Source organism: Podarcis melisellensis (genome assembly GCF_964234715.1).
Source record: "Podarcis melisellensis genome assembly, chromosome: 12".
In the NCBI taxonomy this organism is placed as follows: Eukaryota; Metazoa; Chordata; class Lepidosauria; order Squamata; family Lacertidae; genus Podarcis; species Podarcis melisellensis.
The window spans coordinates 10,008,297-10,035,313 of NC_138544.1; the positions used below are offsets into that span (position 1 = coordinate 10,008,297).

The following is a 27,017-nucleotide window of genomic DNA, read 5'->3' on the forward strand; positions in this document are numbered from 1 at the left end:
CATGTTGCTGTGTGCAAACCTGACACACAATATGAAAATGTGATAATTGGCGCTCATCTTGCTGATGCACCACTTATTTGCCCAGCTGAATAAATCCAGAGCGCTCGTTCTCTGCCCAGCTGAGGAAGGGGGCATTCACCTCTTTTTTGCTAGGTGGATATTAATATGTAACAAAATTATAGCTGTTGCAGCCCCAGATCTAATTGCTATAGATCATTTCCAGCAGTCCCAGAGAGCCAGCTGCTGGGAAAACGGCATGTTTTACTGAGTGCTTTGTCACACCAACACACCCCACTAGAATAATCGGAAAGGAGGCAGAAACGTTTAATACCACTAGCTGCAGTTATTAAACCCATCGCAGCAACGAGAAAGAGGAAACAGGCATATTGCATACACTAAGGTAAGGAAATGTTTTCACCTTCTGCCCAGATGAATCAGAAGGAAAGGTATGTTTCTGATAGCTCTTAAGTGTGCTAAAAATAAATAGGTAAAATGTAAGAGAATGTGTGTGTGTGTGTGTGTGCTGTACATGTAAACATTTGTATATTGCAATTGTGTGTTTCCAGAAGGATCACAGCTTTTCAAAGCTAAGAAAAATGCAGGAGACCACAAACCAATAAGGAACTACATAAATGCAGAAGGAGGCGGCAATTACATCCTTTATGAAGCTTTTTTTTTTAAAAAAAAATCATTGGAATCTCCCTGTGGGGTTCTTGGAAGTCAACACCTGCCTTTCAAACAGTCTTGTACAAGAATGACCCCCAACCGAGTGTGGATTAGCAAACTGTGTAGACCTCAAGTGATTGGAGGCTTTCAGCCAACTACACTAAAAGTGGCCTATACTAACTAATGTACCTCCTGAGGAGGCTTGTTCCTGTGGGTAAACGGCAACAAAGAAGTGACCATAAACAATCCTTGCTTATGTTGTAAGTAGCCTTCCTCAGCCTGCTACCCGCTCCTGCCTCTGGGGCTACAAACATCATCCCCCCCCCCCGTGGGAAAAGATATTCACATAACATAATTTCCCAGTTAAAGGGTATCATTCTCCACCTGCTACCTACTCTCCCTAGTTAGATAATTTTAGACTATGGACTTCATGGTATCACTGGAGAGCTCTTTGGACTATATTTTCACTTCTTTTAAAATGCTTGCTTATTTTGGGCACCTGCCTAAGGCATCTGCAATGGCTGCTTCTTCACCACGAGACAATTTAAAGGTTTGGCTACTTGCATGCAAAGCCTTAAATAACCTTGGACTAGGTTATCCAAAACAAGTAGTCTTTTTCCATGTCCAGTAAGGGCACGACAATCGGCTAATGGAACCTGGTTAGTTTTGCCACAGCCTGATGAAGCTTGTGGTGACACGGAGCTGGCCTTTTTCTCTGCTGACACCCTGCTGAAATAAGAGAGGCCACATCAGTGGGACGCGGGTGGCGCTGTGGTCTAAACCACAGAGCCTAGGGCTTGCTGATCAGAAGGTTGGTGGTTCGAATCCCCACGACGGGGTGAGCTTCCGTTGCTCAGTCCCTGCTCCTGCCAACCTAGCAGTTCGAAAGCATGTCAAAGTGCAAGTAGATAAATAGGTACCGCTTCGGCAGGAAGGTAAATGGCGTTTCCGTGTGCTGCTCTGGTTCGCCAGAAGCGGCTTAGTCATGCTGGCCACATGACCCAGAAGCTGTATGCTGGCTCCCTCGGCCAATAAAGTGAGATGAGCGCCACAACCCCAGAGTCACCTGCGACTGGACCTAACGGTTAGGGGTCCATTTACCTTTCAATCCGTATTGGCATTCCACCTGCTCCGGAAGACGCATAGGTTTTTAGACAAGCATTCCATTGAACTTGTGATTTGATGGTTTTAACTGTTTTTCAACAGTTATAATTCATATGCTTTTTAATTGTTTTATTGTATATTTTACTTAAGGATGTGTTGTTACTGTGTCGTTTAGTTATGGATTTATGTTATTGTTGCAAACAACTTAGAAGCCATTTTGGCGTATAAGTGGTATATAAAATAATAAATGATTATAATAAAAAGTTCTGCTGAGTGGGGATCTGGACCTCCACCCTCAAAGTCTTGCCCTGATAACACCACTGCCTTTTCTTTCTCCATACTGGATCTTTTGTGTTCTTATGGGAAGCAGCAGCAGGAAAAGGTGGTTGGGTGTGAAAGAGCAGGACTGAGCTGGACTGTGCAGAGGACACCAAACTGGATTGGGGTATCCAATATCTTAGAACAGTGGTTCCCAAACTCCCCCTGCAACAGATCACTTGAAAATTGCTTAGGGTCTTGGACCATGTAGTGATTTTTTTGCCTGTTGTAGCAATTGTAGCAATGATTTTAAATGCACTTTCATTGCTTATTTTATTTCTTATCTATTTTATTGTATTCTACAGAATTAAAATTGCAGTGCAATAAAATGCAACATAAGAAATAAAAGAAGCAGTGAATATTTAATGTGCTGGACATGCCATCTCTCATATTCAAAGACAAATCCACATACACACTGTGGACCACCTGAATGAAATTAATGGACCGCAACTGATCTGTGGACCACAGTTTGGGAACCCCTGTCTTGGAATATAGGAACAAGGTTCAAGATGGTTTGGACAGAATGCAGAACTGGGTCAAAAACTAATAGCATGAATTAAAAAGAGATAAATTAAAGATCTGCATTTAGGTAGGAAGAATCAGCAGTAGATGTGGGAAAAGATCTAGGGGTTTCAATAGACTATAAGGTAAAGTTGAGTCAGCACTGCAGAACAGTTGCTGAAAGGGCTAATGCAATTCTTGACTGCAGCAACAATGTAGAGGAATAATAGCATCCATATAACAAGAAGTAATGGTACTAATCTATTCTGCTTTGGCCAAATGTTACCTGGAGTAATGCGTCCAGTTCTGGGCACCACAGCTGACAACTTGGAATATGTCAAAAGGAGAGTGACAAAGATGGTGAGATACTTGGATACCAGGTCCTATGAGAAAAGGCAGAAGGAATTGAATGGGGGGGAGGAGGCGCATGGTTTATGAACATGGCTGATAACACAGTCATATTCAAAGACTTAGGTCAATGAGCAGATTTGTTTTCTGTTGTGCATGAGGATGAATGAATGAATCGGTTCAAAATTATATGTATAGAAAATGTATACTAAACAATTAGAAGATCGTCCTGATGGTACAAGGAACAGTGGAACAGACTGCCAAAGAAGGCCTTTAATCAGAATCTGGGTGGGCACCTATGAGGAATGCTTCTGTACCTTTTGTTATAAAGGTAAAGGGACCCCTGACCATTAGGTCCAGTCGTGGCCGACTCTGGGGTTGCGGCGCTCATCTCGCTTTATTGGCCAGGGGAGCCGGCGTACAGCTTCCGGGTCATGTGGCCAGCATGACTAAGCCACTTATGGCGAACCAGAGCAGCGCACGGAAACGCCGTTTACCTTCCCACCAGAGTGGTACCTATTTATCTACTTGTACTTTGACGTGCTTTCAAACTGCTAGGTTGTCTTTTGTTATGGTCCACTTCAATTATGACTTCACAGGGCAAGTCTAATTGCCATTCACACTTTCAGTGATTGATTGCTCAAACTGATTGCACTCTGTTGCCCTAATTTTTAAGTAATCAATAAAAGTTTACAAACTTATTATTATTATTATTATTGCTCTGTAATAAAACATCACCATTAGGAAAATTTGGAGGCAAACTACACATTACACAAAAATGCATTTAATGAATCCAGTACCTGCAATTTTTAGCAGAACAGTAGTGGGTGCAAGGAGCTGTGTAACTCTTTTTCTGCTGGTTATTTTTATGCTCAAAAGCATACATAAACGCACACATGAAGCTATTCTAATGGAGGATGGCATGCAAAGCAGAGAAGTCTAACATTAATGAGGGACTGATGTTGTCAAATGCTATGTAGTCAACTTGAAGGCCAAAATGCAATTTAAAAAAATATAATTAAAATCTTGTCCCATCCATTATTTCACTAGCTAGATTTAGGTAAAAGCACTGTCTTGCAGCATCGATACCATAGCTACATTATAGTGACAATTAATAATTATCTTCTCTAAAGGACTGTAAGGATTACTTTACAATTGTAAGAACTGACCAAAATAATGTATGCAAAGCTCTTTGAACACTATACATATAGTATATATGGTAATTCCATGAAAATGTCAACCTACAGTCTCATTTTTCATTTTCATATATAGTTAACATGTTCTATATCATTTTAAAGATAATTTCTCAAAGTTTCGAAATGTCACTTTACAGATGAATAGAACAACCCAGGACTCAGCTACCTTAGTAAAGAAAAAGCGTTTTATATGCGTTAAAACGCTGTGGCACCAGATGGCGCTGTGGAGTTCTGTCTTTTGCCAATGTGATTTCCCACTTTCAGGTTTACAACGCATTTTCCCGAAACACTTTTTTTGCTGTGTCTTGATCCAGCCCCACAGTGTGCTATGCAAGATGACTCTGAATCTCTCTTAAGTTTCTTCTTCTTCTAAAGTTCAGTTAAAGATTTCTTCAAGAAAATACATAATGGGTTAATGACTGTTTATTGTATGTATCGTTTTGCTTTCCCATTTGGTGAAATGACAATAAATTTTGCATTGGAACAAAATCAAATAAGCTTAGGAAAGCAAAACATGAGTGTGTTACATGGGGGGGGGGGTATTTTCCCTCCTTCAACAAATGAAAAGAAAATTGTATGTTTTAATTTTATTTGCTTCTTTGGGGTTCTTAGCATTATGAAAATGTGGTGAGATATTAACTGAAATGTGCTTTATACCCTACAATTATTGTGATCAAAGAAACAGCACAATGGCCCAACTTACGTAGCACATGTCATTTAAACCTCTTTTTAGGACTATGGGAAATGTGATTGTGCTGTAATAAAGTGTGGAAGAAGAAACAGCCATTGAAGAGCTGGTGTCAAATTGCAACTTTGTTATTGTTAAGTTTGAGATTGGGAAATGGAAAATAAAATTTGCTAGCCAGGTGTTGTGAGATGGTATTTATTAGTATGGAATCCTCTTCTTTCTTTTTTTAAAAGGAGACTGCAGTAACATCTGTCATGCCTGCAAATGATACATGTAGGTTGAAAAAACCAGATTGTTAGGGTGTTGCCACAGCTACGTGTAAGTTCCTGTGGCCATTACAACGTCCCACAAGGTTGATGGTGATCTGCACCTCGTGAATGCATAGTAAAATGTCATAGAGGCATTTATTTGTGGGTGTCTATCAAGGAATAATCACATGTTACATTGGCCACAGGTCATTTGCCAGAAAACATTTTATTCCCCCATTTCCAATAAACATTATCTTGAATTTGACACTTGCCCATGAAATGTTTTGCCACATATGGGGGGGGGGGATGATTCATACTTCCAGAAAAAACATTTTTCCAAGCTACAGATAAATTATTGAGGTTGAAGTCTGTTACATTAGTCACATCTTTTTTTAAAAAAAACAATAAAAAGAGAGCACTTGAAATACCTGTGTCATACTTTCTGAATTATTTTTGTAAGGAAGATCAAGGCAGTTAAGAAACAAATACTTTAATGTTAATTGGAGTAAAATAATATTAGCTAAAAGACAAACTATTAGGTAAAAAAGCTTACAAATATAACATTGCTACCATAGAATTGCCTTATAATGGCTCAATAGCAGTGCTTTTGGGGGGGGAATGCAGGGGTACGCATACCCCTAAACATTTTGTGAATCTAAGTTTGGCCTCATTGAGGGGCAGTATTTCAATATGAGTAGGAAAACGAGAGTACCCCTAAACATTTTTTAAGAAAAAAAAACTGCTCAACAGTATATCACACCAGAGACCAATATGATTAATCTTAAATCAACAAGGAACCTCTAACAATAATTTGCTTTAATAAATAAATAAAAATTAATATTGAGCATTATATTAAACATTACCCTCTTAGTCCTAGAAAACAAAAAGGCTTCTGGTTTGTTTGCTTAGCAGAACACAAAGCAGTTCAAATAGTGGTCATCACTGTGACTCTGGATAAAACCAGTCTATGAATGAGAACTGATATGAAAAAAACCCAAGTGTATTATTTTCTGCCCTGGTCCTAGAAAAGTAACATTCTTGTTTGTTCCTCAAGGTATTATTAACTATTGTTGCAAAGGGGTGTTGAATTCTGTCCAAAGAACTGTAAAGTATTGGAATGAAAACTGTACTTAGGTTTTCTGAAACCATCAATTTATAAGACACCATAAGAATGGGATATTTATGCATCGTGCAAGAAAAGTGTTCGCAGCTAACAGTTCCCTGTGTTCCTGTTACTGATACGGATGCTGAGAAACTAGATTTGGGGATTTGGACCCAAATATTTGTCCTTAACTCAGTGATAATCTTAGGTGATACTATTCTGCAGAAGTGGGATGAGGGAAACCCCCTGGTTTCTTGTAGTATTACCACCTTTCCATGACTCAGCTCAGCAACTTGCCAACTTGAAAATGTCATTAAAATGTCATTGCAATTTATGACATGATAAGTATGTATTTGCTTCCTTGCTTTGTAGCCTTCTCTGGTTGTGATGCTTCCCCACATCATAGTTTCATAATTTGCCTGAAGCTGGGAGATATAAATGTGTAACTGGGCTATGCATGGGTGAAACAGACTTAAGATGTCTTCTGAACCTTTCATAAATGTTCCTAGGAGGGTTTGGTCTGTTCCATCGCTGCACAAATTTTAAGGGAACAATCCTTTAACAACCCTTAAAATCTTCATGTTTCTAATTGTATAAGATGTGTTTCTTCTTCTTCTTGATATTAGCTGGAAAGTGAGGATCCTATTATGTACTGTACGAATCCCCAGGGGGTGATGGGACACGATGATGCGCTGCCACTCTTGGGGAGATTATGTGCTTCCACTTTGGAAAGTGGATTCTCTGAATTTCTTCTCCATATGTAGTCAGGATGTAGGGTGAGAACATGAACCTTCCCAGGGAAGATATGCATATTTCTCAGCTTTGAGTAAGATATGGAGGTGTGGTGAGAGGAAACATGAGTTTCTCAGGCTTCTGTGCTTTGTCATACAAAAAGCCATCTTCTGTCTCCAGGGAAATTAGGGCTGCATCATTAAACCTTTGTTACCTGGAATTAAGGCCAGTTGAAGTCACTTATGAAGTTACTTATGAGTTCAGTAAGTAGTTAAGATTGTGCTATAAGAACCCAATCAGCAAAATTGGGTTGAGGATACGTCTGTGTGGATGTTGAAGATGATCACCCCAGAATGGAACGGAAAAAAACTTTGGTCAAGAGACTTTGGCTCATGATGGAAATACTCCTGAACGCCAGTCTTGAGGGGCAGAAATGTTTTTCTTGCTGGCTGACAAGGCCTTAGATGAGTTTAGACAATGCACTTGTGTGAAGAAAGTACAAGGTTTGTTTCTCTAGGTGGCTAGCAGCGCCAGCGACTTTCATGACTCTTCCTGTCTGTCCCTAAAACAACACAAAACTGTTTCTGCGCAAGTCTGTCCCGTGACCAACAGAGAACCAAATTTTTAGTGGGGTGAGAGAAAAGGACCAATAAAATTTCAGAAACTTTAGAGTGTCAAAGAAGATGAAAAAGAGACTGTACTCCACGGAAGAGCTCACTTCCATTTCTCTTTGCTTAATTTTTATTTTTTTGTGAGCTCCATGTTCTTCCCATAGAGTTTTGTTCATTTGCCTTTTATTTATTTTCTTGAGAAGAAGAGATTTGAACTTGTCTCTCCTTCAGTTCTGAAGCTGTTTGTGGACATTTGGGGATATGGCCCATAAACAATTTGAACATATGTTGCCTTTTATTCTTGCTTGCTCCCAAGTGCTGTTTTTATCTTGCCTTTATTTTTCCACTTTTCACCTTCATCAGGATTCTTCTAGATGCCACCCATTGCATCCTGCATTTGTCTCTCAGCTCTTCTTGGAACCCAAATAAATGGCTTCCTTTGAATTCCTGCCTACAAAGATAGGACTTTCCTCTTTTTTAAAAACTTAAGATAAGTTACTATATAGCTGATACACAGTAAATCATTTAACTAGTTTCGACTGTCTGATGTCCCTAGGGCTTTGGAGCATCTGGCTTGGTTTGGTTACTTGAAACGTACAGAGCTATTTGACTATTCTTCTGGGATCACCCAACAGAAAATGTACTTTGCAAGGCTGACAAATTCTGGTCTGGATTATACGTGCTGATTTATGGACGTGCTAGTACATAGGTGATCCTGCCTGCCTTGTGACCTGAATTGCTTTCCTGAGCCCTATAAATCTGGTTCAAACTGTTACTTCACACTTGCATAGTCATCACTTAATATTGTTAACCACAATATATCGAATGTGTGAAAGGGTCATCACAGATATCCACCTTCCATTGATTTGAGCACAAAACTTTTCAAACCTGGTTACTTCACAGCATTGGCTACCAAGTATCTAGAAACTGAATATAGAGAGATCAGATGATGTGTAAGCATGGGTCAACCAGCCGTAGATAATTACTGTTGCAGATATTCCTCGGTTTTCTAGGGTTGTATAATATTTTCCATTCTTCCCAGAATGTTTCCCATTTCTCTAACAAGCAAATTAAGCTGTCCTAGTCATTCTGTAGCCATAGAGGACATTCCAAATGCCTGACTTCTGCTGCTACCCTCATTCCAAAGAGTTCAACACAAAGATGGACTTGATCGGTATCTGTCTGTCAGTTCATACTTTTTTGCTCATGAAGTTTGGCATGAGACTCATATTCATGCTCATCTGTTATAAAGGAGTTTCCATCAAGAGTGAACTGTTGCTAATCTTAAATTTTCATCTGCTTAGCACCAAAGGACATTGGCATGAAAGAACAACACAGTTCACCGAAGGAGGGATATTTAGCTTCTGCTGCCATTGGGCCCTCAAACCTGATTGTCAAGCAGCCTTATTTATCACTCAGTGCCCTCAACAATAACACATTTCCTTTACCCCTAATTGCCTCAAAATTTCCTCCAGCTGCTGCTTCCCCCCCAACTTTGCCTTCTCCATTAGACATATTTAAATTTTCCCTTTGTTTTGTAATCTACATTTTTTCACACCCTAAAATTACAGCCCTTTCAAGGCGCAAGTCCCTCCATTCAAATAGCTGAACACGGTGTAATTTTAGCATCATATAATTTCCTCCATAATTGCTAAATCATTTTCTTCCTCTTCTGCCACCCTTCCTTTTTATTTCTTGTTTTTTAAAGAAGGAAGCAAGCATCCAAGGAGGCACAACTAAAAGAGACAGGAGATTTAATAAAGCTAAGACTGCCTCGCCGCATGTTGCACTATGCCATTGAATCACAGAGCCATAAAACAATATCTCCTCTGTGTGCAAACTTTTCATATCTGCTCTTCCATTCAATAAATCTTAAACTTTCTGGATCCACAAGTCATCTTAGGTTCACAAGTGCCAAACTCTTTCAAGTGTATCAATGAAATTCCCAAGTAGCATGCAACAAAAAGTATTAAAAACATAAAATGAAACTGTTTAGGGCATTTTTAAATTAAATTAAATTTTGTTTTACTTTTCACTAGTGGTGCCTTAGAGATGGGGAGAACTGACATTTATCAAAATAAAAGTCACACATTTTCACTCTCTTGTATCATGAATGTTTTGTCATAATGGATTTTCGTTTTAATGCTCCAATTACATTTGTAACATTCTTTCAAACTGAATAGCACTAATGACTTCCATTATTATTTACATGCTTCTTTAATTATAAGGTTTTGCATCTCACTCATAACATTCTCTTTCTTTCTCGCTCTCTCCACTACCCCAGATATAAGGATTTTAGCTTTCTGACGCACAAAAGCTCGTGATGATTTAGCCTACATTAATACCTCTTCGTAATGTGCCCACAATCTGAGCCCCTCGCAGAGTTGTAAATTAAATAAAGGAGTGGGTACGTTTCTCCTCAGGAAAATCACCAAACACAGAGATATATCAAATCTCTTTAAAGCAGTATATATGCAAATTTAATTGAAAACAAATATATATCAAATGGCTTCCCAGGAGAAATGGAAATTTCTCTAAATTAGTAGCGCACAAAGCAATAATGCCTATTCTTAACACGTTTAATTTTGCCTGGCAGTTTCCTTTTAGTTAAGAATGGTTGTCATTCACTTGGATAGGGAGAAAAGCAAAGGTTGCACTTAGGGACCATGTAAAAACCCTTCACATGCCATATTGGATACAGCAGTCATTGTATTATACAAGGCTCTCATTTGCACTGACCTCAACAGTCAAAGGGGCGCGGGTGGCGCTGTGGGTTAAACCACAGAGCCTAGGACTTGCCAATCGTAAGGTCAGCGGTTCGAATCCCCGCAATGGCGTGAGCTCCCGTTGCTCGGTCCCTGCTCCTGCCAACCTAGCAGTTTGAAAGCACATCAAAGTGCAAGTAGATAAACAGGTACCGCTCCGGTGGGAAGGTAAACGGCATTTCCGTGCGCTGCTGTGGTTCGCCAGAAGCGGCTTAGTCATGCTGGTCACATGACCCAGAAGCTGTACGCCGGCTCCCTCAGCCAATAAAGCGAGAAGAGTGCCGCTACCCCAGAGTCGGTCACGACTGGACCTAATGGTCAGGGGTCCCTTTACCTTTACAACAGTCAAAATAACAAGCTACTAAAAGTATAAAACTGATCCAGGGAGATGCCCAGAAGTACCGTATTTTTTGCTCCATAACACACACTTTTTTTCCTCCTAGAAAGTAAGGGGAAATGTCTGTGCGTGTTATGGAGTGAATGCCTACGGATGGCGGAGGGATCTGATGCAGTCATGAGCAGAGGATCCATGGTTCCCCTTCCTTCCCTCCTCCGTGGCTCGCTTTGCTCACTTTGAAACAGCAAAGCGGGAGAAGAGCCGCTGAATGGGGAGAAGAGAGGGACAGAGAGCCTGGTTACAAAGCACGGATCCACATGGATCCTCAGGATTTTTGCACTGGGTCACCCCAAATTCACCATCAGATCACATAGCATGTCCATGGCTACAGCTTGCACCAAAAAAATCACACACTCACTGTTGCCTGGGGCTGCAAAAACGTGGTTACAAAGCATGGATCCACATGGATCCTCAGGATTTTTGCATTGGGCTACCCCAAACTCACCGTCAGATCACATGTCTGTGGCCACAGCATGAACCACAAAAATCATACATCCACTGTTTCGTTTAGAATATTTTTTTTTCTTGTTTTCCTCCTCTAAAAACTATGTGCGTGTTATGGTCGGGTGCGTGTTATAGAGCGAAAAATACGGCATTTTGCTGTGCATTGCTGTGCAAAACAAGAGCATAAGAATATCCTGCTGGATCAGGCCACTTGGTCCCTCTGGTTCAGAATCCTGTTCTCACAGTAGCCAACCAGATGCCTCTGGGATGCATGAAACCCAACCAATTTTGCCTCCTGTGCACAACAACACTCTCACCTCCTGTGGTTTCTAACAACTGGTATTCAGTTCTTCAACGGTGGAGGCAGAACAAAGCCGTTGTGGTTAGGCAGTTAAACAGATTTATATGTTAGAGAATGCCACCTGTCCCATGTTTTACTCTGCCTTAGGAACTCAATCACATTTACAATGCTGTGGCACACATCAGAGCTGGCAGAACATCCTAATTTCCCAGGCAGAGCTAGCCTACTGCATGAATACTAAAGGTGTCAAAATCCACGTCTCGATAAGCCCTAAAATTTGGTGCAGCATTACTAGAAAAATCTGACATGGAGAATATTTGCACTTATCCATCAAGATGGGGGATTCAGACTGCACTGCAAAAACAGCTACAATGTTTTCAGCTTCCAGGAAAGCTGATGTCTTGCAGACATTGATTTCTATAAAAGTCTGGAAACAGAACATTTGCAGAAGTACGAACTCGCCCAAATAGGGAGTTCATAAGCACTCTGCAATGGTTAAGATACCTCCAAGTCAGTCAGAAAGCTGGAATTTGAAAGACATATAAAAGATATTGATTAGTAGTAGTAGAGAAGAGAAGGGAGACAGATTAAGATACTTCAGGAAACCCTGAAATCTCAAATTCGCATTGCGCAAAGCCTCTTCAAAAAGTCTGAAACTAGAACTTGTTTGCACTCAAGTTGCATGAAGTTTACATCGTAACTGGGAAAAGTGGATTTGGCTCATGCACCTTTGATAACTGAGCCAATGAGAAAATTTCAATTTTGTCACACAACTACACTTGCTGAAAATCCCTCTTCTACATAACTCTTCCCACCCCACCCCCCAATTTTATAATTTTTATTATACAATGCAGTCTCCACAGAGAAAGGAACATAGCATTAAGTTTATGGTGTCATTTTACATGGTCTTAAAACATTAGCAGTCCATATAGATTCTCCACTGACAGGGATGTGGGGCCAGTGGGAGAGCTTTATTCTCCCCCCCCCCTTACGTATGAAAAGAGGGGAGACCAGGTTTCATCAAGGTATTTTCCTTTATAAACCAATCTGCAACTCTTCTAAGCCCAGTTAGTCATTCTGAACTAGCTATATCCCAAATATTATGGAAGCAGATCTCAAGCGGTAGCTCCGCCTGGGATTTCCAGTGAGATGCTATCACTAGACATGTGGGTACCAGTAGAAATAGAGGGGGGGGGAATCGAATCTTTCTGCTGGATAGTAGGGTTGGAATCTGGGTTTAGTGAAAGCAGGGCTAAGGCTGGGTTGGGCGAGAGAGGCTGTTTTAACCATTTTGGATGTGATATAGAAGATCCTGGTCCAAAACATATAAACAATTTTGCGTTCCCACCAAGCATGAAAATATGTTCCAAGGTTCCATACTCTGGCTTCTCCTCAGATCATATAAACCACCTTTTACTACATAACTCTTAAAGATGAAGAAGTCCCATCAGCTTCTGCACCTGGTCACCTACCCACAACAGAGACCAGCCGTCAAGCACAGAGTAAGAGAAACTAAATATGGCATGGGATGTTTTGCTACAGGAGCTCTGGTGGCTCGCCAGAGTTGTATTTGGGGGAAGGGCTGCTTATATGAGCATCTAGAAACACAGATCTGTGCATGCAGAATTGCAAACTTCACTACGCATCTTGCATAGTCTTCAATAAAATTTCATCAGATTGCATTATTTACACTGTGCTATGGAAGCTGTTTAGAACAAAGTATTTGTCCTCTTAGGTATGTCCCCAAATGTGCCTTCGTTCAGTAATAATTGAGATCTGTGGGAACATGTAATGAAGAAAATGAATAATGGGGTGATCTGGGTAAGAAGAAAAATGTAAGGGGAAAAGCTGTTCTAAGGAAACCTGCCCTGTTTTGTTGCTGGAACCAGTTTGTTTGAGGGGGGGGGGAGTATTGTGTATTAGGCTCACAGCCAGTGATGGGCAAATGCCAGTTTCTTCTTTTCCACATCATTTGAAAGTCCTTATGAAATTCATCGGCATTCTAGTGCATTTTTTTTGCCTTATATACACATTTTTGCAAGCAATTTCCGATGTTCGGTATATCACCCTTTATCTGAAGATCACAGAGTGGTTCACAACATAAAAATACAAAATGAGGAGAACCCAAAATATATTTTTAAAAGAAAACAAAAACAAGAAAACCAATAACCCCCTTCCTACAAACACATTTAGAAGGACATAGATTGTTTGCAGAGTACCTGGGGAAAAAGAAAATTGCTGCAGAAAACTTAATCCTCAAAGGATGACTAAAAACATTGGCATTAATATTATGATTTCTTTGCAGAAACCCATGAGATTGTATAGATAAAGGGAATAAACCCTATTACACGGATTCTTAGATGTTAATTTCGACTGGCAGAAGCCTAGCCAGGAAAACTTGCTAAACATGGGTATAATATGATCCAAGTGGATAACTACCATCAACCACATTCTGGGACAAATAGCAGCTTCATTACTGTCTTCAAGGCCAGCCACACATAAAGGACATTGCAGCTATTTACCCTGGAGGTAGTAAAAGCATGAATTGCTGGGACCAGGTTTCATTTCTTCTGAGAAGGGCACAATTGGTGTACAAGATAGAGGTGATGAAACATATGCTTTTAACTGTGCATCTGGGTGTAGAATTGAGTCTAGGAGAACTCCCAAATTGCAGAAACATTTGCTTCAGGGGGAGTGCAACTCGATCTAGAACAGGCTGAACAACTGATCTGAGATCATCAGGACATCCAAACAAGAATGCTTATCTCTTATCAGGATTGAAACCCATTACATCTATTGCAGGCATTCAAATTTTGATGTGTTCCCTATCAAAATCTAAATATATTTTATTTATCAACTGATAAGTATTCATTATTTTATCTTGTTTATTTCTTTATTTTAAAACACCTTATATCCTGCCTTTGTCCTAAGACTCGAAGATGGTTAAAAGAATAAAACAATAAGGAATGGGGAGTGGCGGTGGAAATCAACAGTATTGTAAAATAGAACAATGCAGTGAATATTGCAAGGAGGCAGGTTTTCTAGAAAGCTTGATGTTTATCAAACTGAAAATTCTGAACCTGTGCATCAAAGAGGTAAAACATATGTACCAGATTTGCATGTGCACACATACAAGCTAGTTGCATTAGCTTTGTGGCAAATGACTAACTGTGGCATCATGTCTACTCAGAAATAAGTCACATTGAATTCAAAGGGGATTCCTCCCAAATAAATGGTTTCAGACCTTCAGGTTAACTTGGCCAGATGTGCCATTTTGAAATTGCCAGTAGGCTTCATAGCTGTTCTAGCAATGCAGGCTTTCTTCTACCAATACATAAAACTAGGAGATCAATTAACAAGTGCAAAAAGACACACTCCAAAATGAAAATGCACAATAAAACTGTCCCCAATACATTGAAAAATGGATTCTCAACCTGGAGGGGCTGGTAAATATGTCAGTATACTATAATCAGAAAGTGGCAAATAATACAAATAATTTTGCCAATGTGGCTAATCTGCCACAGTGACTGAGTGTTCAGTGCAGAGGTGCTGGTGTTGTTTGGGCTGTAGATTAAGCCAACAACATCACATGCTCATGCAGCTCCAAGAAAAACTCACCTCTCTGGAAATCATGCAGGCTACACATCACATTGCAGTAACTCTTTTCCTGATAAAAGTCATACATACCACTTACCTTCAAAAGAAAAGTTGCGCAAGTACACAATCTGAATTGATTTCAGAGGAGCTAATGGAGAAATCTTCTACCAGCTGAACAGAATCTCTGCTCATTTTATTCAAGGTGTTCGGCAAGCTAAACAAGATGCATGTCTTACTGTTTGCAAATGCTTGGTTTCAGTTATGCATCTGTTACACAATTGCTTCTTCTATATTCTGAGTCATTGGTGGTGTCCAAAAATAGTCCTTTCATCTTAAATTAAGAGAAGAGCATTATAGATCATGCAGACGGAAAATCCTGTCTCCTTGCTACTAACAAATACGCTACAGGGCCTTAGACTAAGAAAACTGCTGTATTATATCTTAATGCTAACAGATGCTACTGCTGGCCTGCTTAAGAGATCCAGAAAGAAAAGAGGTGGGTGGAAAGAAAAGAGAGAAGGATGAGGGATTTACAAATGAATACATTATTTGCACACATGTAGGTATTGGGGAAAGGAAAATTAAAACTTTGTGCATAAGAAGGGGTGTTTACCTGTTATGTTCAACAAGAGTACAATCTGTGTACCTATATACACATAGTTGAGCTGTACACTTGTACAATTGCCCACATGTAGCATTCAACAGGTGTATAGTTTATGTAGGTATGTACATAAGGAGTGAGGGAGCCTTCCCAGACCCACTGAAAGAGGCGGTTATTAAACCGCTTCTTAGAAAACCATCTTTAGATACGGCCACAATGGCCAACTATCGCCCAGTCTCAAATCTTCCATTCTTGGGCAAGGTGATAGAGCGAGCGGTTGCCGAACAACTCCAGGCACGCCTGGAAGAAGCGGACCATTTGGATCCCTTCCAGTCGGGATTCAGGCCTCATCATGGGACTGAAACTGCCTTGGTCGCACTGGTTGATGATCTCCGGCAGGCTAGGGACAAAGGTGAGAGCTGTTTCCTAGTTCTGCTGGATCTCTCAGCGGCGTTTGATACCATCGACCATAACATCCTTCTGGACAGTCTTGAGGGGCTGGGAGCTGGGGGCACTGTCCTACAGTGGTTCCGCTCCTTCCTCCTGGGCCGTGTTCAGAAAGTGGTGGGGGGGGGGATGAGTGTTCAGACCCCTGGGCTCTCACTTGTGGGGTGCCTCAGGGATCTGTCCTCTCCCCCATGCTTTTTAACATTTACATGCAGCCGCTGGGAGAGATCATCAGGAGGTTTGGGCTGGGTGTTCATCAGTATGCGGATGATACCCAGCTCTACCTCTCTTTTAAATCAGAACCAGTGAGGGCAGTGAAGGTCCTGTGTGAGTGTCTGGAGGCGGTTGGAGGATGGATGGCAGCTAACAGATTGAGGTTGAATCCTGACAAGACAGAAGTACTGTTTCTGGGGGACAGGAGGCGGGCAGGTGTGGAGGATTCCCTGGTCCTGAATGGGGTAACTGTGCCCCTGAAGGACCAGATGCGCAGCCTGGGAGTCATTTTGGACTCACAGCTGTCCATGGAGGCACAGGTCAAATCTGTGTCCAGGACAGCTGTTTACCAGCTCCATCTGGTACGTAGGCTGAGACCCTATCTGCCTGCGGACTGTCTCACCAGAGTGGTGCATGCTCTGGTTATCTCCCGCTTGGACTACTGCAATGCACTCTACGTGGGGCTACCTTTGAAGGTGACTCGGAAGCTACAACTAATCCAGAATGCGGCAGCTAGACTAGTGGCTGGGAGCGGCCGCCGAGACCATATAACACCAGTCTTGAAAGACCTACATTGGCTCCCAGTATGTTTCCGAGCACAATTCAAAGTGTTGGTGCTGACCTTTAAAGCCCTAAACGGCCTCGGTCCAGTATACCTGAAGGAGCGTCTCCACCCCCATCATTCTGCCCGGACGCTGAGGTCCAGCGCTGAGGGCCTTCTGGCGGTTCCCTCATTGCGAGAAGTGAAGCTACCGGGAACCAGGCAGAGGGCCTTCTCGGTAGTGGCGCCCGCCCTGTGGAACGCCCTTCCAGCAGATGTCAAAGCGATAAACAACTACCTGACATTCAGAAGACATCTTAAGGCATCCCTGTTCAGGGAAGTTTTTAACGTGTGATATTTTACTGTATTTTTGGTTTTTATGGAAGCCGCCCAGAGTGGCTGGGGAGGCCCAGCCAGATGGGTGGGGTATAAATAATAAATTATTATTATTATTATTATTATTATTATTATTATTATTATTACACAACAGTTGAGATGTGCAACACAACAAACATACACCCTTTCACACAAACACTTGTACATATGTAGACAACAGCTTGCGCCTGCATTCAATGCAAAGAGTGAACAAGCATTACACTTAAAAGAATGGCGAGCTACTTCTGGCTCATAAGACATGTGCTTTTCAGTTCCTTGTTCTACTCTCCAACGTTTCATAATCAATTAATTTTCCTTGACAAATTCATACTGTATTGGTTGTACCTTTCTGTTTCCAAAAAGATGTTCCAAAGTACATGTTAGTTCCTGAGAGGAAACAGAAAATAAGCAGACCAGTACCCTAAGTTAGCCAAAGTTGAGTCAAGACCATTGGGTTCAATAAGCATGTTTAGGTACTGAAGTAAGATTATTTGCATCTTCCTAACTTTGGCATGCCACATTTTGGGAATAATTCACAGATCTTGTTGCTAGGTACCATGACTCTAGGATCCTACTTCAGCCTTCATCACAACAGTGGCTCCCTGACTTAGATTTATCTTGACAAGGGTGTCAGAATCAAAGTCCTTTCCAGAGATAGATTCCAATTTATACAATAAATATACAACATTTAAAAATCCAGTTGATTCAAAAGACTACTCAGTTGTAGTCTGCACATTGAAAAAGGCAAATTGCCAATTAACAGCCCTGGTTTTTGTGTGGTTCTTGTTACACATGCATTCCTTTGGCTCTGACTCACTTTGCAAAAAGTTGCAAACTTGTATATTTCCTGTAGCCAGATCCCTATATTTTATACAGCATCTAGGGTAGTATACATAGTTTTGGTCACTGTTGGATGCCTGATTCCAATCACCCACCTTCTCTTTCCTCTTCCAAAGATCACACTCTTGGAAATGACTTGTATCTACCATCTCCTGCAACAGGGCTACACATTTTTTTCCCCAAACCAAGTAACAATACCTGACCTTTAGCAAAACTACCAATCTGTCCTTAGCTGAACTAAGTAAGATAAAGATAGGAAAATACCATCCTTTCAAAAACATCTTAACCCAATTCTTCTGGGGTAAGGGGAAAAAATTAATAATTTAATCAAGGCAAGCTAGGATCAATCATGCTATTTGAAAGGATTTCCTGATGAATGACAAGTCATTAAATGGACCTGCTGAGAAAACAAACCAGCCCATGCGAGGTCTCAATAATGTGATCTTGGAATGTCAAATGGAGGTGGGGAATTGAGGAGCAAAACTATTGAACCAAAGGGAAATATTAAAAGTAAGGATTGTTCAGTTTTCTTGTGAACTTGTAAAGAACAAAGCTACAACAGGTGGCTTGAACTGTTTGATCAATGATTGTTAGCTCCTCTTCATAAAGAACAGTTTGTTCAGGTCTCTTTCTTCTTTCTCTTCTACACCTCAAGCATTATGCAGTTATGGAAAGGTGCTTTTTAAATGCATTTTGGCTGAGACATTTTGCAGGTGCACAACATGCTAACCAAAGGCTACAAATTAACAGCTTAGGACTAATAATTGCTCATCCTCTGTACAGCAGAACATTCAGCCCAAATCTGCATGTATGCCTATATTTCATTAACTCTTTTGCCCCAGGAAGTGATGATACTGTTCTCCTTGCCTAAGTTCTGATGTGACTCTTGATTCAGCACAGAAACTCTGTGGATGTTAAGGGTTATCTGTGTGCTCTATTGTCCTTCCCTTTCTGTCAGAAGCTACCAGGGCTCGCCCAACATATTTTTCTGCCTGAGATAAAGGGCAGACTCCTCTCTGTTGCCATATTTTGAAGAGCAAAAAAGAGGACACATTTGCCGACTTCTGCTTTTAACTATGGATCGCTATGATGACTCTCATTTCAAAACAGAGGACGTGTCCTGGGAAAAGAGGACATATGGCAACTTCCAAATACAAAGGATTCCCATGTTACTTTAACAATGGTGGTGAGATCTACTGAATCTCAGATAGCATGGTTTGTTTAGGGGGGTGGGCCAGGGAGGAGGCATGGAATACACATATTTTTCACTTGAAAGGGGAATGGTTGGGAGGGGGTGACTTAGAAGGAACAGCTAGAGGGCTGTCATCACCCCCCCCCCAGCATTTGCTGCCTGAAGTGGTCACCTCATTTTGCCCAACAGTAGGGCTGGCCCTGAAAGTTACCATAACAGTGTACAACCAATCCACATGTAGCCTATCAAATATGCCTGGAATGTCAGGCTGAAACTACCCAACAACACAGGGAGAAAGGTGGGCACTGTAAATCCATGCCTTTGTACGTTGTCTGGTGCCATTTAGTGGGGAAAGTGTGGGTGACCTCATCACAGTAGCTTGTCCTTACCACTCTGCTCCATTGGCTGCCATTGGGGCAAGGAAATGCTACAATCCTGGCACCATGTAAGGCCTTTTCTTTTGAGTATATTGCTAGGAAAACACGTATGGGTGGCAAGTACTGGTCTCCCCAAAGCAGTCCTTTGGGAAAGTGTGTGAAACAGAAAAGAAGGAGCTGGGTCCATGCGCCATTCCACCAAGCCAAGCATGCAGGGCGGGCCTTTTTGGGCAGGGTGGGGATAAGGCTTAGTGAAGTGCCCAAACCCATTTTCCAATTTCTTGCCCTGAGAAAGCGTTCTTTCCCTGAGAAAGAGGCTTCTGTTTCTCCACGATCTGCCTTCTCAGAACACCTTCAAATTCCTTTAGAATTTAAGGACCTACTGGATCAGGCCAAAGGTCTATCGCGTTCAATATCCTGTGCTCCGTAGAATTAGAAGAAGAAGAAGAGTTTGGATTTGATATCCCGCCTTTCACTCCCTTTAAGGAGTCTCAAAGCGGCTAACATTCTCCTTTCCCTTCCTCCCCCACAACAAACACTCTGTGATGTCATATGAGCGAAATTATCAAACACCCAGCAATAAGGGACCATGGGAGAGGTTTCTCTCCAGCTAATTATCTGTCAGGTCTTCAGGTACCCAAATACAGACGGGTCTTTTAACCTCACCAGATTTAACGTTCTCCCTTCTGCCTTACTTCAGGGCAGATTTGAGGGTAAACCATATACAGCACGGGTCTGCCCTTGTGGCTCGTTGGAAGTTGAAACTGCTTCGCATGTACTATTACGTTGTCGTCTTTATGAGGATATACGTTTGACTTTTATTATACCTGTTGTGCAAAAGTCCAGGAAAGAATTGGAATACCATGGTTTAAAACTACTGCTAGAGGACAAGAATCCCAAGACTACATTAAATGTAGCTAAATTCTGTGTGTCTGCAATCAATCGCAGGAAGCAAGTGGCATCCCATAATGACCAAACCCCTAAATGTTAATTACAGGGGGCACGCTAATAATTAATTTAATTTTTTTATATTTAAATCTTTGTTATATTCATATTGTCCCTTGTATTTCTGATATTTTTTTATGATCTATGATATTGTGCGTGTTGACGCTGGTCTGTGACCGTATTAATAAATTCATTCATTCATTCATTCATTCATTCAATATCCTGCGCTCACAGTGCCCAACTCGATGCCTGTGAGGAACCCACAAGCAGGACCTGAGCAAAAGGACACTCTGTTTTCCCCCTGCTGTTTCCAGCAACTGATATTCAGAAGCATTGCAGCCCCTGACCAATGAGGGTCTGGTGGTGATGACATGGGATACGATGTGATCCCTGTATGGCTGCGAACATGCTGTGAAGAAGCCATTTCAGGTTTCTCTCTTCTTGTTTGCTTTAAAGGAAACATGCTGAAATAGCAGCAGACGAGGCTGTGTACAGATTTGAAAAGATGAATTTAAGCTTAGGCCACAGAAAGGAAATGGAGCTTTAACCGCTTGCCCTCTGAAATGGCACCTTTCACAGTGAAGATCAAACCTCTGAGAAATTCAGAACAAGGGGCGTCTTACCCATAGAGATTGGTGGCACGGGGCGCCAGGGAGCCAAGGTCTGGAGGGTGCCAGGGAAGAGGCGGAGGTTCCCAGCATCAGCTCGCCGCCCATACCCACCTCCACCATGCCGTGCTGAAGCAGTGCCACACCCGGAGCCTCCATCTGCTGTGGCCACCGTGGCATGAAGTGGCCAGCTGATTCCAACCTCCACCTCTTCCCCGCCGGAGGAGCCACCCTCCAGCCGCTGGCTGCTTCCTCCAGCCCCGCCGGCAGCGCTGTCCTCCCTAAAAAAACTCTGGGAAATGGGGGGGGGGCGCCGGAGGGAGCTTTGCACCACGGCGCTGGATATGCTTAAGACAGCCCTGTTCAGAACCATACCAGCCATGACTAGATGCAGGAAGTGCAATGGACAATAATGTGAGTTGAGGTCCTGAGCTGAATGTTTGCTTAAGCAAGGCATTCACAAGGTGGCATGAGGCAAACCACACTGTCTCGTGCCCATCCCTTCTCAAACTGTCCTGCTGTCCTGGGCTCATTTGGAGGAAGGTGCGGAATATAAATTTTAACTCAACAAACAAATGTGAGGTTGATAATACTGGCCTACACCAGAGGACTGTTGGAAGGATAACTGAGATACTGAATGCCAAGGGCTTTGAGCACTCTGAAGCATAAATGTCATTAGCTTTGAGCTACTTATTCTGGGCTGAGCAGTTGCTCCTAGATCAATTCTCCTTCAATTCCAAAATAATGAACTGCCACCATAACCGTATTTGAGATAGCACCTTTGTGCGTTGAGCACTCTGCAACACTAAGTATTCTCTGGGAAAGTTAAGATAGGAAATGTCACCTTTATTGTAGCATCCGCCATAACAGATTACAATGATTCTCTCGTACCGTTCTGGGCAAATACAAATTTTACACTGTCTGTTTTTAATTAGGGATTGCACTCTCCTTTATACTTATTTGATCTTGTCAGTTTCAAAGCTGTCCTTTAATGCTTGGCTGGCAGTTTTTAATTGCTCGCCAAATGCTTATTATAAAGCTTTCGTAAAAACCGCACATTGTTCACAGTGGATAGCTATTGCAAAAAAACAACAACCAACTTGTTGCAATAATTTCTGGTGACTGAAATTATTGTACATAATATGATGGTCATTTCAACCTAGACTGCCAGTATCAACTCTCCATTTTACCTTATAGAATCTCTAGGAGTTGGAAGCTTTGCAGAAGTTTAACACAGACGGTCCTTTCCATGACTGCAGAACTGCTCCATCTGTTGCCTTTCTATGTATCAATGACCTGGACCCTAAGACAAAGTAACTTAAGGAAACTCAAGGAAAACAAACTCCCCCCCCCCCACTGCAACCAGCTGTGCCCCGCCTCTCCAAGACCATATGGAACATGGTAATGGGGGCTTAGGTGAACTTCTTTAACTTCGAATCCAGCCCTGATTTTGAGCAATTCCACCCTCACAAAGAAAACCCTGATGCCCAAACTAAATTGTTTAAGGGGATCCCTTGATCTTTCAGACAGACCTTTCAGAGGGGGTGCAAGTGGCTGTAGGGAGGAGGAAAGGAAAGGAAACTTCCCCAAATTTCCTTAAATTAACTTACTGTATTTTTCGCTCTATAAGACGCACCAGACCACAAGACGCACCTAGTTTTTGGAGGAGGAAAACAAGAAAAACAATATTCTGAATCCCAGAAGCCAGAACAGCAAGAGGGATCGCTGCGCAGCGAAAGCAGCGATCCCCCCTGCTATTCTGGCTTCTGGGATAGCTGCACAGCCTGCATTCGCTCCATAAGACGCACTCACATTTCCCCTTACTTTTTAGGAGGGAAAAAGTGAGTCTTATAGAGCAAAAAATACGGTATCTTCAGTTTTGGGCCACAGTCTGTTAAGAGATTTTGCCAGCAATTCATTTTAAAGGTTCTGAAAGGTCACCAGCACTGAAACGCTTTTACTCCCCCTCCCAAAAAAATCCCTGACATGTTTAATTTGATCTGGAACCTCCAAATGCCTCTTCCCTTAAACTCGGGTGAAAGTTGGGAGCAGCAGAACTCAACCGAGGAATTTCTCAATCCCTATCAGAGCTTCTTCATTTTTCTTTGAAATATCTTGCTTATCAGGACTTGAGCAGGAACCTCTGTATTTGCATTGCATGTTGCTTTAGGTGAAGATGCAAATCTGTTTTAGGTGAGGATGTAAATCCATCAAATTCTGCCAAAAGCGGAAGGGAAGGCCAATGCAAATGGTTCAACTCACCTGAAACACATGGAGACGAAGCTAAGAGAATTTCTATCGGTGCTGCTCTGAATATTCTCTGCTGAAGGTAGAACATTCTGAATATTCTCTGCTGAAGGTGAATATTCTCTTGCAGAAGGTAAGTTCTGGGTACAATTTCCCCACCCTCATTTTTATTTTCATTTTTTAAAAAATAACATTATATTGTAACAATATGTAGCCAAACCCATTATACGTCAAAAAATACTTGCTTCCAATGCAGAAAAAGAAAACAAATGAAGAAAGATAAAATGGAATATGAACTGGGGGGAGAGGATAACAAAACTCTACCTGTATAGCACCATGAATAAACTAATAGGAAAAATAGCATCATTTTTGATGTTATTCCTGAAATGTAAAAAAAGAAAAGAAGAAGAAGAAGCCTCACTCATCCTCATTGCTTGTTTGTTTTTAAGTATGCTTTCCCTCCATTTCTGTTTCTGGGAATGTTCAAGGAGGCAGGAGAGGATATATTGTTTAATAATATCCTTCCTAACTTGCACTAGCAAGTTCTATAACTTAGAAGATTCTAACATTGCCCTTTTAAATACACAGCGGTTAGCTTGTTGCAAGCTCATTTAAGCTTCTCAATATAGGATTCCCGGTAATCCCCTTTAGGTAAAGGTACCCCTCACCATTAGGTCCAGTTGCGGACGACTCTGGGGTTGTGCGCTCATCTCGCTCTATAGGCCGAGGGAGCCGGCGTTTGTCCACAGACAGTTTCCGGGTCATGTGGCCAGCATGACTAAGCCACTTCTGGCCAACTAGAGCAGTGCAAAGAAATGCTGTTTACCTTCCCACCAGAGTGGTGCCTATTTATCTACTTGCACTTTGACGTGCTTTCGAACTGCTAGGTTGGCAGGAGCTGGGACCGAACAATGGCAGCTCACCCTGTCATGGGGATTTGAACCACCCACCTTCTGATCGGCAAGCCCTAGGCAAGCCCACAGTGCTACCCACGTCCCGTAAACCCCTTTACTCGCCCTGAAAAAGAATAGACATGACACAATCTTGTGTAAAAAGTATAAAAGAAGTTTACTCACACATTCAGTTCACAGATGGATCACTGAAGGTAGACTTGGTTATAGAAGTACATACAAGTGGAATCTATCCCATAAGGAGATAGTCCCTTTGTGCTCTGTTGGCTAGAAGCATTGTTGCTTCTGCAAGGAATGGAGTCAAAGAGAGAGGAGGAGGGCTGTGTACCTGGTCCTTTCGTCACCTGGACAGGTAAGGTCACGTCCACCTCTAGTCACATGCAGAGGAAGTTTGCCCCAGCCCAGGAGGAAACAGGAAGTTTTCTACTGGCTGGAGCAAACATCCCTTCTCATGTCCACTCTAGGAATGTTGTATCTCACTGCTATCTGTGTTTCACATCCCACACTGTTTGGTGTCTGTTGGAACTGCTTTGCTCGATAGGAAGCTGGTTATTTCTCCTTCCTGAATTAGTTACATGGATGATCCCAACCAAGCATGGAACGTATGACAGCAGAGCACTCTGCATCAAATCAGACCTATGTGGCGATGCCACTATGCGTAAGTAAAAGAACCCTAGGTGGGGAGCTTGGCAAGAAAAGCTGAAATGTCATAGAGAAGGAGTGACATGGAAAAAAATGGTGCAAATCCCAGCCGAATTGGAATGACTTAGCAATTTTTTCCCAGGAGTGGAAGCCGAGGCTACACTTCTGGACCCACTTTTGACAATAAAGGAAACAGAGGGAAAGTGTTAGGTGAGTTTATCAGCTATTACGTTCCACAAATATTGCCTGGACTTTCTCTTTTGCTGCAGGAAGGACCACCAACAGCAGCTGCCATGGCTGAACAGGGGGCGGGAGGAGCCTTCACAGTTATTTGATTCGGCGAGAGCTGAATTTTGCATGTTGATTTGAAGCAACAGCCCAGTTCCTTAGCTGTAAGCTTCTAGTATACAGTAAATTACTCATACTGTTTCTGCAGCACTCCTCGTTTTGCGGGCTTTTAATAATGCATTTGAATTTCCTGACCCTTCATGCAAATAAAGAAAAACTCTGAAAGGAAAGGGAACCCAGAGTTTAGTCTGGGAACACTAATAAACACAGTCGACTGTCTCTAGGGGGAGAAAGAGCTGTTGAGAAAACCAGGCAAGCTTTAAATTGTCTTATGAAAACTAATTATTGGTACATGACGGTTTAAATCTGGGAGGTGTAATCAAATAACTACACAATGAACTGTGTATTTTATAATATGCTAACATGATTATTCTCTCTGCATAGTACATATGTATATATGTAGATGAGCTGAACTAGCACTCACAACAAAAGCAAACTTTTTCAGCAGGGGGCCGGTCCACTGTCCCTCAGACCTTATGGGGGGCACGACTATATTTTTTTTTGGGGGGGGGGGAATAGAAATGAATGAATTCCTATGCCCCACAAATAACCCAGAGATGCATTTTAAATAAAAGCATGAATTCTACTCATGTAAAAACACACTGATTCCTGGACCGTTCGCGGGCTGGATTTAGAAGGCAATTGGGCCAGATCTGGCCCCCAGGCCTTAGTTTGCCTGCCCATGCTCCAGTACAACAAATTACTTCATCTAAAGTGTGGGCATCTAAGACCCCTTTTCAGTCTGGTAAAGTCATCACGTTCCTCATCAAAGCATGCAAATGGGTACAGATTCAAGTGGAATGGAGGCAGTGAGCAAGCCTATTTCATATGTTTATTATTGGAAGTCCAGTTGTCCAAGAAGATTTCTGTTATGAGTGGGCAAACATCACTGGATATTGCCCAGTAAGTCTAATTTCAAAACAAGCAAGCAAGCAAACTAATAAGCTAACACAACCATACATATTTCCAAACGTGAGGGCTACAAAGATGATCAAAAACATTTTTTTGTGGGTGAGAGAGACAATAACAAATTTGGGTGGGGAAGCCAAAGGCCACAAAAATATATGTTTTGAGCAGCTCCTTTGGGTTGTGATGGTGGCCTTCTCCCTAGGCGAGAGATCAGATTGACTTGAGGGAGTTAAGGGAGTACAAGAAGATCAGACCTCTCCATTCTTAAGGAAATCAGCCCTGAGTGCTCACTGGAAGGACAGATCATGAAGCTGAGGCTCCAATACTTTGGCCACCTCATGAGAAAAGAAGACTCCCTGGAAAAGACCCTGATGTTGGGAAAGATGGAGGGCACAAGGAGAAGGGGACGACAGAGGACGAGATGCTTGGACAGTGTTCTTGAAGCTACCAGCATGAGTTTGACCAAACTGCGGGAGGCAGTGGAAGACAGGAGTGCCTGGCCTGCTCTGGTCCATGAGGTCACGAAGAGTCAGACACGACTAAACGACTAAACAACAACAACAACAAAGTTATCTGGCAGTGGAAGCTGGAATGCCGCTCACAATTGGTAGTTGGTATTTTGTGATTGGTATTTTGTGAATGGCTTTGCCTATTGTATTGTTCTGATTGTTTTCTTGTACTTTTCCTGTACCTTTCTTTTGTCACTTACCGCTTTGGGGGCCATTAGGCTGAAAGTATATTCATAAAAATAGCATACAAAATTGTGTCAGGAGGAATTGCTTGCAAAATGTATACATTAGTCA

General features: G+C 41.9%; 1 protein-coding gene and 1 long non-coding RNA gene across 3 annotated transcripts in view; one reads left to right on the top strand and one right to left on the bottom strand.

Moving 5' to 3' along the window:
* The window catches only part of ARPP21 (cAMP regulated phosphoprotein 21), a 237,674-nt gene that overhangs the window by 165,664 nt on the left and 44,993 nt on the right, over positions 1–27,017 (bottom strand). Inside the window, exon 1 of one of the 2 annotated variants that reach the window (XM_081931049.1) lies at positions 15,116–15,404. The exons of the other annotated variant lie outside the window; for it this stretch is intronic. The gene's annotated coding sequence lies outside the window, so the exon portion shown is untranslated. Of the gene's footprint in view, positions 1–15,115; positions 15,405–27,017 lie in introns of those variants that run through there. 2 annotated transcript variants of the gene reach the window in all.
* On the top strand, positions 100–25,341 carry LOC309380974. Its single transcript, XR_014173246.1, has 3 exons — positions 100–400; positions 23,351–23,537; positions 25,227–25,341. It is a non-coding gene; the product is annotated as an uncharacterized lncRNA (long non-coding RNA).